Source organism: Orcinus orca, chromosome 4 (assembly GCF_937001465.1).
Source record: "Orcinus orca chromosome 4, mOrcOrc1.1, whole genome shotgun sequence".
In the NCBI taxonomy this organism is placed as follows: Eukaryota; Metazoa; Chordata; class Mammalia; order Artiodactyla; family Delphinidae; genus Orcinus; species Orcinus orca.
The window spans coordinates 117871415-117886204 of record NC_064562.1 but is presented as its reverse complement, the minus strand read 5'-3'; positions in this window follow the sequence as shown (position 1 = coordinate 117886204).

Here is a 14790-nt window from a genome sequence, read left to right as displayed (position 1 = left end):
TGTTCTTAGGTGTCTTTGACTTAGATGATTTATGAGAATGATTTAGTAGCTTATGATTTTATATCTAGAAGCACAAGACCAGAGCATCACAGTACTGGTCTCCTAGGGCGCCATAACAGGGTACCGTAAACTGGGCTTAAAGTAAGAGAAATTTATTGCCTCATAGTTCTAGAGGTTAGAAGTTCTGCAATCTAAGTGTTGTCAGGGTCATCCTCTCCCTGAAGGCTTTAGGGTAGAGGATCCTTCCTTGCATCTTCCTAGCTTCTGGTGGCTACTGGTAATCCTTGTCATTCCTTGGCTATAGACACATCGATTCAATCTCTGTCCCCATCAACACGTGGTATTTCCCTGGCGTCTGTATCCCTGTGTCCAAAATTCCCTCTTCTTGAAGTAAATTATCTCTGTTTGCAGATGACATGATTTATATATGTTAAACACTCCACCAAAGAAAACCTGTTAGAATTAAGTAAAGTTGCAGGAGAGAAAATCAATATACAAAAATCAGTTGCATTTCTATACACTAACAACAAACGTTCAGAAAGAGAAATTAAGAAAAAATCCCATTTACAATAGTATCAGAAAGTATAAAATACATAGGAATTAATTTAACCAAGGAGATAAAATACCTGCACACTGAAAACTATAAGAGATTGATGAAAGAAAATGAGGAAGACACAAATAAATGGAAAGCTATCCCCTTTTCATGGATTAGAAGAATTAATACCATTAAAATAAAAGTCCATACTGGCCAAAGTGATCTGCAGATTCAACTTAATCCCTACCAAAATTCCCCTGGCATTTTTCACAGAAACAGAAAAAAGCCATCCTAAAATGCATACGGAACCACAAAAGACCCCAAATAGCCAAAGCAACCTTGACAAAGAACAAAGCTCAAAGTATCACGTCATTTCAAGTTATACTAAAAGCTATAGTCAAAACGAGGTGGTACTGGCACATGGATCAGACACATAGAACAGTGGAAGGGAACGGAGAGCCCAGATATAAAAGGAGAACCCAGATATATACTCATGCATAACTTTGACATGGACCCCAAGAACACACAATAGGGAAAGGATAGTCTCTTCAATCAGTGGTGCTGGGAAAATGGGTATTCACACGCAAAAGAAACTAGACCTCTGTCTTACACCACTCACAAAACTGGATTAGACTTAAATGTAAGACTTGAAATCATACAGCTAGTAGAAGAAAACATAGGGTAAAATCTCCCTAACATTGATCTTAGCAATGATTTTGTTTGTTTATTTTAAATATTTTTTGAATGGTTAAATGTATTTATTTTTATTTTTTTGGCTGTGCCTTGTGTCACGTGGTATCTTAGTTCCCCAGGGATTGAACCTGTGCCCCTGCAGTGGAAGCACGGAGTCCCAACCACCGGACTGCCAGGGAAGTCCCAGCAATGATTTTTTGGATATGACACTTAAAGCACAGGCAACAAAAGCAAAAGTAAACAAGTGGGACTATATCAAACTTAAAAGCTTCTGCACAGCAAAGGAAACCATGAAAAAAAAGGCAACTTATGAAATGTGAGAAAATATTTGCACCATGTATCTGATAAGGGGTTAATACCCAAAGTACGTAAGAAATTTTTAAAACTCATAGCAAAAAATCCCAAATCTGATTTTAAGACGGGCAACGGATCTGAATAGATGTTTTGCCAAAGAAGACATACAAATGGACAACAGGTACATGAAAATGTGCTCAATATCACTATCAGGGAAATGCAAATCAAAACCACTATGAAGGGCTTCCCTGGTGGCGCAGTGGTTGAGAGTCCGCCTGCCGATGCAGGGGACACAGGTTCGTGCCCTGGTCCGGGAAGATCCCACATGCCGCGGAGCGCTAGGCCCGTGAGCCATGGCCGCTGAGCCTGCGCGTCCGGAGCCTGTGCTGGGCAATGGGAGAGACCACAACAGTGAGAGGCCCGCGTACCGGGAAAAAAAAAAAAAAAAAAAACCACCATGAAAAACCACCTCATACCTGTTAGGATGGGTTTTATAAAAAAGACAACAGGTAAGTTTTGCAGAGAAAAAGGAATCCTCGTACACTGTTGGTGGAAGTGTAAATTGGTACAGCCATTATGGAAAACAGTATGGAGGGTCTTCAAAAAATTAAAAATAGAACTACCGGGACTTCCCTGGTGGCGCAGTGGTTAAGAATCCGCCTACTAGTGCAAGGGACCGGGATTCAATCTCTAGTCCGGGAAGATTCCACATGCCGCGGAGCAATTAAGCCCATGTGCCACAACTACTGAGCCCACACACAGCAACTACTGAAGCCTGCACACCTAGATGTGTGCTCCACAACAAGAGAAGCCACTGCAATGAGAAGCCTGCACGCCACAACGAAGAGTAGCCCCCGCTGGCTGCAACTAGAGAAAGCCCGCGCACAGCAACAAAGACCCAACGCAGCCATAAATAAATAAATTTATTTTAAAAAAAAAAAGAATGTAATCAGTGTGGACCATGGTGAGGCCTGGCAGGGACACGCAGGCAGAGGGTGTCTGTCCTGACCCCAGTTGTGTAATAACCAGGGTCACATAAAGGAGAATCCTTTTCTAGGCAGAAAGACTGGGACCCAGTGGTTGGAAGTTGTCAATTCCTGAAGGGGTCCCTTTGCTTTGGATTTCAAAAATAACAAAATGAGGACACGGCTTCTCCCCTGTGAACCAGCCCATTGCCAAGCCAGACATTTGGGTACCAGCCTGGGCTCCTTCTCCTTCTTTCTCGATAGCCAACTGGTCAACCCCACCTTCTTTGCATCTCTTGACTTCACCATTTGCTCTTCACCACCTCAACATTAGTTCAGAACCTTCTCAGAACATGACATCCAACCTTTGCCCAGGACTCCTTTCTCTGATGGAGGATGGAGCTAATGGTGAGGTACTGTAATAGGATGCTTTGCAGAGACTGATGCTGGTGATGCTAAATAAGGGCTTTGTAGACCAAGGTGAGAACTCTGTCCCCTTATCCTCACTCACCATTAGCTCTTTTTGTCCCAAGTGAGATTCTGACAATCACTGATCCTTCTCCCCTGAGGCTTCCACAACAGAAGGTTGTTGTTTTTTTTTCTCATGTGCTTGTTAATTGTTAGAGCCCATGTTCTTTCTTCAACTGATTTAACCCACCTAGTGAAAGGACCTCCAAATTCACACCTCCTACTCAGACTTTCCGAGGAGGCTTAGGTTAATTTTCCAACTACCTTGTTATTACATTTTCTCTTAGAGTCCCCACAAGTACCTCAGAATTGACTTCCCTAAAGGTAACTCTTGCTTTTCTTGCCCATTGGCCTTTCCTGTCTCAGTAAAATTGCCCCATGATTCACAATTTGCTTCCATGAAAAACGTGGGCTTGTGTCCCCTGATTTTTTTTTCCTCACCTTTCTCCCACCTTTGCAACTAAGAAGCAAGTCCTGTACTTTCTGCCTCCAAAGCACTTTATGTGTCAACTTCACTGGGCCAGAGAGTGTGCAGAATACTGGATTAAACATTATCCTAGTTGTGCCTGTGAGGATGTTTCCAGAAGACGTTAACATGTGAGTTAATGGACTGAGTAAAGAGATTGCCCTCCCCAATGTGGGTGGGCCTCAGCCAATCCACTGGACGCCTGAATAGAACAAAGACTGAGTAAGAGAGAATTTGTTCTCTCTGCCTGACTGTTGAGCTGAGACGTTGGTGTTGTCCTGCCCTGGGACAGAAGCTTACACCAACGTCACTGTTAGTCCTCAGGCCTTCAGATTCAGACCAGAAATTATACCATTGACTTTCCATTTCTCAGACCTCTGGACTCAGACTGGAAACATACCATCAACTTTCTCAGGTCTCCAGCCTATAAGTGCCACATCATGGGACTTCTAAGCCTCCATAACTGTGTCAGCTAATTCCTTATAACAAATCCTTTTTCAAATAAATATGATATGTTATATCTGTAAATGTATAACTATATCCAGGGTTCTGGAGAACCCTGATTAATACCTGGAACCTGTGCTCTTTTCTCCATACCTGTTATCCATATCCTGGTCAAGGTCATCATGACCTCTTACCTGGACTGCAATTGCCTCCCAGCTTTCACTCTGGCCCCCTCCCATCCAATTTCCACTCAGCAGCCAGAATCATCTACTTTAAAACATCAATTAGATCATGTCCTTCCCTTGTTGAAAAGCTTTCTACAGCTTCCCACTTTGAATGAAATTTGAAGTTCTCACCTTGGTCTACAAACCCCTTATTGACCATCACCACCATCAGTCTCTGCAAAGCATCCTATGACATTACAGTACTTGATCATATGTTCATTTGTTTATTTTCATATTCTTTGTCTTTCCCACTAGACTGTAAGCTCCAGGAAGGCAGGGACCACGTCATTTTGTTTCATCACTTTATCCCCTCCACCTAGCACCATTCCTGACACTTAGTAGATACTCAGTAACTATGTTTTGGATATTTATGGAGACTGGATACTGGTTATTGGGAAGACCAAGAAAAGTCAGAAGTTAAGATTTGGCAATTCCAAGTGGTCCAAGCCCATTCTTTCTTCATAAAGTATATGCTACTTACAACACTGATATATTCACAGCCTTGGAGGCCTGGTTCCTATGCTTTTGTGATTCTCACTGTTTGGTCAACTTCAAAACCTCTGTAAGTCTCTGTCTCTGTCTCTATCTCTGTCACACACACACACACAGAGACCCACCTCTTGCTGACACTCATTCTCACAGGGCTCTGACCAAGGTCTTCCATAAAACATGACTGTCTGGACTGGAGCCAGCAGCAGTGACGTGAACAGAACCTTATCTTTCTTTTAATGGTCTATATGGAAAAGAACCTAAAAAAAAAAAAAAGAGTGGATATATGTTATGTATGACTGATTCACTTTGCTGTGCATCTGAAACTAAAACAACGTTGTAAATCAACTATACGCTAATAAAAATTAAAAAAAAAAAAGCTTAGTCATCAGTCTCGGCTGTCTCAGAGCAATTTATTTCTTTATTGATTGACTGATTGATCAGCTGTGTTGGGTCTTAGTTGCAGCATACGGGATCTTCGTTGGGGCATGTGGGATTTTTCCTTGCCGCGCGCAGGCTTCTCTCTAGTTGTGGCACAAGGGCTTAGTTGCCCCGCGGCATGTGGGATCTTATTTCCCTGACCAGGGATCGAACCCATGTCCCCTGCATTGGAAGGCAGATTCTTTACTACTGGACCACCAGGGAAGTGCTGTCTTGGAGCAATTTGCTGACATCAGCATTGCACCTTCACACCAGTTGGTTGGCGATGTCAACCAACCGAGAATTATTAGGCAAAAGTCCTCATTGATTTGCAAAGTGCCAATTGATTGCCAAAGTGCCAATCAAAGCCTCATTGATTTGCAAAAGTGCCAATAATGTGAAATCACCTTCTGCCTTTGCAGGATATTCAGGTCTAGACATAGATCAAGAACTCACAGGATAATATGATATTACTTATATGTGGAATCTAAAATGTGACACAAAGGAACTTATCTACAGAACAGACTCATAGGGAACAGACTTGTGGTTGCCAGGGGGGATGGGGGTGGGGAAGGGATGGAGTGGGAGTTTGGAATTAGCAGATGCAAACTATTATATATAGGATGGATAAACAACAATCTCTTACTGTATAGCACAGGGAACTATATTCAATATCCTGTAATAAACCGTAATGGAAAAGAACATGAAAAAGAATGTGTATGTATATATATATATATAACACTGAATCACTTTGCTGTACAGCAGAAATTAACACAACATTGTGAGTCAATTATACTTGGATAAAATAAATTTAAAAAAAAAAAGAACTTACAAGGTAGCGTCATGAACTGCCCTTGAAATCAATTAAGCGTTGGAGGAGAAGAAAGAACAGAAAAATAGAGCACAATGTGCAGAAAATGGCCAGGTCAGCAGTCATAACTTAGGTTTACATTCCTTCATAGTGAAAGAATCCCAGGAATTATTTAAGCATTGGATATACATTTCCAAAACGTTCGTAATCAAGTTCCTAAAATGCAAGCACCACTTATTTTTCAAGAATTTTCTGGCTGCCACCCAAAAACAAGAAAACATGCTCAAGTTATGGCTTCTTAATTCACTTCATCTTGATCCCAAGGTTCCAGAATCAACCCAGCTGAAGATGCTATAAAATTGGAAGGTGTTCCTTATTCAGAAGATGGGCTCAGATCACTGTCACTGTCACCACAATGGGCATCCTTCCTCTGGCCTACAGGTCTACAGACATTCTGAGCTTGTAAATCATTTAGCTCGAGAGGGGAAGGGTCTGGAGTTGTGCTGTAACATTGTCTATTGATTCTCTAGGATACTCTCAATTTACTGGTGATGATAACTTCTTTAGTATGTGGAAAATTTTGTAATTTACAAAATATTTTCAAATCTATTTTCCCCTCTGTTAACTTTAGTTCTTATGCCAACATTGAAGGATGGGTGGATTAGGACAAGTGATCTCCGTTTATAGATTTAAAAGCAAGTCTTTGATTAAATACCTGTTGTATCTACAAACATGGCTAAAAATTTTAAATATGACAATATCAAGTGTAGGTGAGGACATGAGGCAACTGACATACTGCTGGTGGGACAGATATTTGGAAAAACAACTTGATGTTACCTAGTAAATTTGAAGATGTGTATACCCTATGACCCAGCAATTTTAACCCTAGAATATACCCTAGAGGAATTCTTGCACAAGTGTGCCACAAATATATCTAAGTTTATGACAGAATGTTTACAATAGCAAATCTGGAAACAACCCAAAAGTCCATCAATGGAAAAATAAATTGTTGTAGAGTCATATAATGATAATGATAATGATACAGAATATATTACAATGGCACATAATAACATGGCTGAATCTCAGGTACCTACAGTGACGGGGAAACATAAGTAGCGGAAAACATGCAGAATGATTTCGTTTATGTAATGGACAAAAGCAGGAAAAGCATAAAATATATTTTGGGGGATAGAAACATATGGGATAAAGCTTTTTAGTTCATGAAAGTGCTTAAGATAAAATTCAGGACAGAAGATAGGCCTTTTTAGAAAAAATATTATTTAGTCAATATTTAATAAATAAAAATGGATAGCAGTGACATCAAAAACTAATTGGAAAATGTAGTTTAAAAACCAATCTCATTTACAATAGCAGCAAAAACCATAAGGCAACTGGGAATAAATATAAGTAAACATGTGTACAGGCTTTATGGAGAAAATTCTAAAACTTTATTGAAGGACGTAAAAGAATGTCCTATATAGATAAAGAGATAAGCCATGATTATGAATCTCAACTTAAATTCAATGTATTCAGTGAACATCCCAACGGACAGATCTTGATATGCTGAGCCTAAAATTTATAGAAAAATGTAAAAGATTAACTAAATTTTGAAAGAGAAAAATGGAAGGAGGGAAATTTCCCTACCAGGTATCAAGACTTGTAATAATATTGTAGAAATTAGTATGCTGGCCTATTGATGCAGGGAAAAAAAATAACCAGTGGAACAGAACAAATGAAATTTGGTATATTGCTGAGAATACATGACAAATCAGTGGGAAAATAATAAGCAATACAATAAATGCTGCTGGGATAATAGGATATCCACTTAGAAAAAATGGAAATTTTATCTCATACACAAAAATAAATTTGAGAGGGATGACAGACTTAATAAGTAAAGCAATATTTTAAAATATTTAGAACAACACATGGCAGACTATCGTTGTGTTATTAGGATAAGGAAATAATTCTTAAACAAGATCCAAAGAGTATATTCAATAAAGAAAACATTAAAAATATAACATAAGATTTTAAGAGACACAATAAACAAAACTAAAGAAAAGCCCTGTCGATTGGAAAAATAGTATGTTAACTAATCTTATCCAAATTGCCTACAAATCAGTAAGAACGATATAGAAAGATGGGCAGGATGTGGACTGAATAATCTGGAACAGGAAACCATAATGGCCTTTTAAGTTTATGAAAAGATGTCGAAACTTTCTAGCGACCCGGGAGAGGCACGTTAAAACAGCAATATGATACAGTTTTATACCCATCAAATACGAAGAAACATGAAGTCTCATGATACCAATGGTTAGTGTGGACAAGGAGACACAGGACCTCTCATGGGCTGCTTTCAGAAGTGTAAATTGATAGAAATTATTTAAAGAGCAATTTCATGATATTTGGTCAAGCTATTTCTTTCCTGGGAATATATCTCAGGAATATATCTCACAAGGAGATATAAATGAGAATGTTCACTACCACTTCATTATTGGCTATAATGGAAAAAAGAAAGGTCCTAAAAGTCCCTCAGAAAAATGAGTAAACTCTGATATATTCATTCCATGAAATATTACACAGCAGTTAATGTGAATGAATCAGCTGCCCATGATTCAACAAGCCCTGATCTCAAAACCTATTGTCTTGGGCTTCCCTGGTGGCGCGGTGGTTGGGAGTCCACCTGCCGATGCAGGGGACGCGGATTCGTGGCCCGGTCCGGGAAGATCCCACATATCGCGCAGCGGCTGGGCCCGTGAGCCATGGCCGCTGAGCCTGCGTGTCCGGAGCCTGTGCTCCGCAACGGGAGAGGCCACAACAGTGAGAGGCCCGCGTACTGCAAAAAAAAAACCCTATTGTCTAATAAGAAAAAAAGTTTCAGGAGTGTATGTCCCCCAAAATAGCTGTATGTACTTAAGACTATCAAAAACTCCTTAGAAGCATAGGAGAATGGACTGGAAACACATCGCATTCGTGTGACTAGTTGCTTCTGGGAATGGGGAAGAGGAAGCAGCACAGGGAGGGAAACAGAACGTCACCTTTATCAGTAATATTGGATTTTTTTAAAAGCTTAGGCATGCATGACAAAAGGTTAACATTTACTGAATCAGAGTTGTGCTGTTTATTTATAATTTTCTGTCTTATTTTCTGTATGTTTCCAATATTCCAGAATTTAAAATGTGACTATAACCATTCTATTCATTGGAACAACTGAAATCCGCTTCCAATAAATGATTCAATGATTCAATTAGTACTTTTCCCCCTGCTTTTCTAGCATAAGGTACCATTTCCTCCTGTGAAGAGTAGAGCTGAGCATTGCTGTTTAACACAGAGCCAGAGAGAACTTTTGGGAGAAAACTATACTCAGAGAGGTTTAGTAACTTGCCAAAGGTAACCCAGCCAAGAAGTGGCAGGATTGGTGCTCACACCAAGGGTTCCAAACACCGAGCCCACTGCTCTTTCCATTGATGGAGGAATTACCTGACAAGACTCCCTTGGAGGACATTTCAGGGCTTGCATTGTGCATGTGGGAGCTCAAGGGGCGAGGTGGGAGCTTAGACATTTGCTCAAAAGGCTCAGAGAGGGAAAGAGACTGGCAGGGGCCACACAACTGCTTCATTGCAGAACCTCCAAAGCCTGAATACTCCCCTCCCTGGTCTGCACTCCCCACCCCCAGCAGAGTGCTCTGGGCTAGTCCACAGCAGCACAGTCCCATACCCCACACCCCAGCTGCTGGCCAGGGCCTGGAGGAGGTCCGGGTCCCCCACTACCCACTGTACCCCAGCAGGAACTGTATGCTGATCTACTCCAAGTATCAGAAGAAGACATCTGTGTGGGAAGCCCATCTCTTGGCGACCTGATGGAAGAAAATTATCTGATATCCGCACGACTCCTCACCTGGCAATCCTATCTGCTGGAAAAAATAAAGGTAGAAGGGTCTCAGGCCCAGGAGTGATGTCCCTGGCATCTTTTCTTGTTCTGACATCCCTTCAAATGTCTATCTGGTGATTTGTGCTTTCTGTTCCACATAGTCTTTATTCCTTGTGTTCCTTTCTTGTTGGCATCTTCAGAAAATTCCCTGCTCCAGGCCACGGACTCCATAGAAAGTTCCCACCAGGCAGCTCAGCCTCCATCCCTCCTTCCTCGCTTCCTGCCCTGGCCCCCATCCCCAAATTCACATTTCTAGACCAGCTCCTCTGGGTCTCCCACTGGGTACCTCGAGGTTTCCTGCCTCTTAGACTCCCCAAACTGCCAACTCCTCACACCTCGTCCCTCCCAAACCTCTTCCTCTTCCCTCCAGTTTCAAATGGAAAGTTCTGGAGTGATTCAGCAAGTTCACCCCCTGGAGCAACATATTTATAAGACGAAGAATGGTGTGGTTTTGATTTAAAGTGAAGAGATAATGAAGGAATCATTACTGTAAAATTAGATCCTGCTCGTTTTCTGGAAGGTCCATGGTTATGACACATATGAGCAAAATAATAATAAATTCGGATGCACCGTTTTCAAGGCTGGAAAATTTATGCCGAACCACAGTACCACGCTGACACACTGAAAACCCAGTTCCGAGGGGCATCCCGGCGGAGGATCACGGCCCCGGGAAAGGATGCTCTTGACTGTCGTTGGCACCGCGGAGCTGTGGCTCCCAGGCGCCCAGCGCAGGCCCCGCTGCTGTCACAGGCAGCTCACAGCCCTGGTTTCCGTCTTATTGGTGTCACAGGCCTCCTGAAATCGCTGATAAGCCTCCCTCACGGCAGCCAGGATGCCGCCTGTGCAGACAGCGATTCCAGGCCTCATAAAATGGATTTATAGCTCTTGCTTATCTCCGGCCACAGGTTGTGTTTCCTCCGAGGATACTGGGCCCTGGAATGTGTCCCCTTCAGAGCGTGGACACAGCCGAAGGATCCATCTGAAGAGGGAGTCCAACTCTCTCCGTCCCACCTCAGACCTGGGGTCGCCCCCATTCTCACGGTCCCCGTATTTTCTGTGATGCTCTGCAGTTGACAGAGCCCAGGGGACACACTGACCCACGATACACGTTGTGTTTCAAAACAACCCTGAGATGCATTCAGAACAAAATGATTTCTTCCATCTTTAAGATGACAAAGGGGGGTCTTCCCTGGTGGCGCAGTGGTTGAGAGTCCGCCTGCCGATGCAAGGGACACGGGTTCGTGGCCCGGTCCAGGAAGATCCCACATGCCGCAGAGCAGCTGGGCCCGTGAGCCATGGCCGCTGAGCCTGCGCGTCTGGAGCCTGTGCTCCGCAACGGGAGAGGCCACAACAGTGAGAGGCCTGCGTACCGCAAAAAAAAAAAAAAAAAAAGATGACAAAGGGAGCCTTCAAAGATTAGGTGAATTACCTGAAAACGCAGGTAGTCGGGCAGAAACAGCCTTGGACCAGCTCCTGCACCTGGAGTCACATGACCGGCTTCTCAGCAGCACCCGGGACTCTCCGCTGTAGAATAATCCTCCTTCCTTGTGGTTGCATGTTTTTTAAATATCGTTTGGCAAAGTTCTCTCATGGCTCTTGTTTGGGGAATGGAGTGGTCAGATACTACCAGTCGTAGGCTGGAAATGGGAGCGGAGGTGGGGTGGAGGTACTTGGCAGGGCCCCAGAGCAAACGTCCTGGCTGCTCACAAAGTGGGATTTGTTTTGATCTTGAAGTCACCCCACCTCTGATTACTCTCCTGCTAAAATAAGCAAACAGGATAAACCCATGGACTATGCTCCAGTCTCACGCAGGGAGCTGGGGTGGCCAACCAGAGGGCAGGGGTGGGGCCTGGGGAAGACAGAGGGAAGGTCTGCCGTGGACAAAAGCAAAGGGATGCGGATGCTTGGCTAAAAGCAGTGATGAGACGCAATCTTCCTCCAACGGTGGACGAACCCTGGTGGCAAACTGAGAATTCTCCACAGTTACCAGCGAGGGGCCCGATCCTAGGAAGACTTCTGGAATAGAGGGTCTAAGAAGAAACGTGGAAGAGGAAATGGAGTTGCCAGATGAAGAGAGGAAGGGCAAGGAGGCGTCAGGAGGAGAGAACAGCTCCAGCAGAGGTGTGGTGGCAGGACCCACACCAAAGCATCCAGGACACTGTCAGGCAGCTCAGTGCCCAACAGCTTACCACGTACAGGTAAAGGAGATACACTCTCCAGCCAGATGCCTCGTTCCAATCTTATTTCTGTCCCTTACGAGCATCTCTTGGCCTCAGTCTTTACACCTGTAAAATGGGGTTAATGATAACAACTACTGAGTAGGGCTCTGCCAAGAGTCGTGTGGATGAGTGACGGTGTGGAAAACACTTGGGAAAGAGGCTGGCTCACAGCAAGTGTTACGTCAGCCATCAATGGTGCTCGATAGGTGTGAGCAACCGCCAAGACTAGGCCACATCAAGGGAGCGGGGAGAGGGGACTGGAGGGCAGGGCGGGGCCTTCACAGGCCTCACCTGTGGACATGAGTCAGGGAAAGGGGGCACTGCTTGGAGAAGCCCGAAAGCTTTGCCTGGACGTGCTGACCATCAACAGGAAAAGCCAGAGCCTCCGAAGCTGGCATCGGGCTGTGGACGGGAAGCCCTGCCAATGCAATTCATTATAAATAAATAAATAAATTATAAATGCAATTAATTATAAATTATATTAATTTACACAGGCGAACGAGGTTCTCAGCCAGCCAAGCAAATATTTATGCGGGGATTTGGGAAACAATCAATGTGACCTTTCTATGTGCATGTCTGAAGCAAGAGAGGATTCTCAAAGGTCAAGCTGCAGTGGTGTGTAGATGCTTAAACATCAATCCACACTCGGCTGACGCCAGGATACCTGAGGCTGAGAAAGTTAGCATCATTTGCCTCTCACAATTACTGCTCTCCGGTCTGTGGACTGAAAATGTAGACCAGGAAGGGGTCAGCAGGCTGCTGGAGCAGGTCTCCTCCCTGACTGGCCCTCCAGCCCTTGCTGCCTCCTTGGGATACTAATCTGATCGTGGGCACACGCACACCGCTCCCCCCCCGCCCCCGCCAAAGGCCTTCCAGTGTCAGCTGGACTGACGGAGGACCCTGGGGTCACAGGAGAGAAGGGCTGGAGCGGGTCTCAGAGAACAGGGTGGTCACATGGCGCCCAGTCTCTGTGTGACCTGGGCAAGTCCCTTCCCCTTCTTGGCCTCCCTTTCTCAGATGTGAGGTGGGGGCCAGGGAGAGGGGTAGCGACACAGGTCTTGATTGTCCTGTCCAGTCTCCCGCCAGGGTCCTCAAGCGTGTTCTTTTCCTCTGGCTTGGGTAGGAGGCTGGGGTTGGTGGAGGGATGGTCATCAGTGGGGCCCTTCCGTCCCAAAGTTTCTCAGTTCCAGGTGACCTGGGACCAGATGGGGTTGACTCAGCTGAAGCTGATGTCCTGAAACTTTGCGCACAGGATAAAGCACTGCTGCCCTCTAGTGGCTACTGGCCAGAATGAACTATGGCTGCGCCCAGAGGGCTCCCTGCAGGATGCAGCGAAATTCACATTTGATGGCACTGAGTCTCTGCTGTGTACCAGGACTCAGTGATGGGTCAGACATGCCCCACTCCAGCAAGTTCATCCCTCAAGGGCACAGATTCGTGGGCTCTATGGATTCATACATAGCCTTTAGCTCTGTGAGCTTGGGCACATTTCTTAACCTTTTTTTGGTCTCCATTTCATCATGAAAATTGGGCTAAAAATCAAATGTCTTCCTAGCTGCAGCTAGCCATCATAACTACCTACCTATGTCCCCAATTCAGCCTCTTATCACCATACCCACAGCTCTCACATGGGACCAAGCCACCAGCATTTCTCCCTGAGAATGAGTTGGGCATTTTACAGTATAACACCAGCTCACACCCAGAGCCTGGATATTTAAATAAGGACCTGAGCTTAGGACTCCTGCCACAAACTCCCACTTTGCTTTTCCTGGGACACCTTTTAAAATAACCACTTAGTTTTCTTTTTCTATTTTTGCATGTGGCTGTCCAGTTTTCCCAGCACCAATTATTGAAGAGACTATCCTTTCTCCATTGTGTGTTCTTTGTTCCTTTGTTGTAAATCAATTGTTCATATATGTGTGGCTTTATTTCTGGGCTCTCAGTTCTGTTCCATATGTGTATCTGTTTTGGGGCCAGTACCATGCAGTTTTGATTACTGTGGCTTTGTAGTATAGTTTGAAATCCGGGGTATGATACCTCTAGCTTTGTTCTTTTTTCTCAGGATTGCATTGGCTATTCAGAGTTTTTCATGGTTCTGTATAATTTTTTGTTCCATTTCTTTGAAAAATGTCCTTGGGATTTTGATAGGGATTGCATTGAATCTCTAGATTTCTTTAGGTAATAAGGACATTTTGACAATGTTCATTCATCTAATCCATGAGTACAGAATATCTTTGCAATTATTTGTGTCTTCTTCAATTGCTATCAACCATATCTTATAATTTTCAGGTCTTAAAAATGAAACTAGACTGCTGTCTCACACCATACACAAACGTAAGTTGAAATGGATTAAAGACTTGAATATAAGACCTGAAATCATAAAACTCCTAGAAGAAAACATGGGCAGTACATTCTTTGACATCAGTCTTTACAATATCTTTCTCGATATGTCTCCTCAGGCAAGGGAAACAAAAGCAAAAGTAAACAAATGGGATTACGTCAAACTAAAAACTTCTGCACAGCAAAGGAAACCATCAATAAAACAAAAAGGCAACCTACCAATGGGAGAAGATACTTGCAAGTGATATATCAGATAAGGGGTTAATATCCAAATTATATAAAGAACTCATACAACTCAAAACCAAAAAAGAACAGATTATACAATGGTCAGTGGAGCTGAAAAGACACTTTTCCAAAGACATGCAGATTACCAAAAAGCACATGAAAAGATGTTCAACATCACTAATTATTAGGGACATGCAAATCAAAACCACAATGAGGTATCACTTCACACCTGTCAGAATGGCTAACATCAAAAAGGCAAGAAATAAGTGT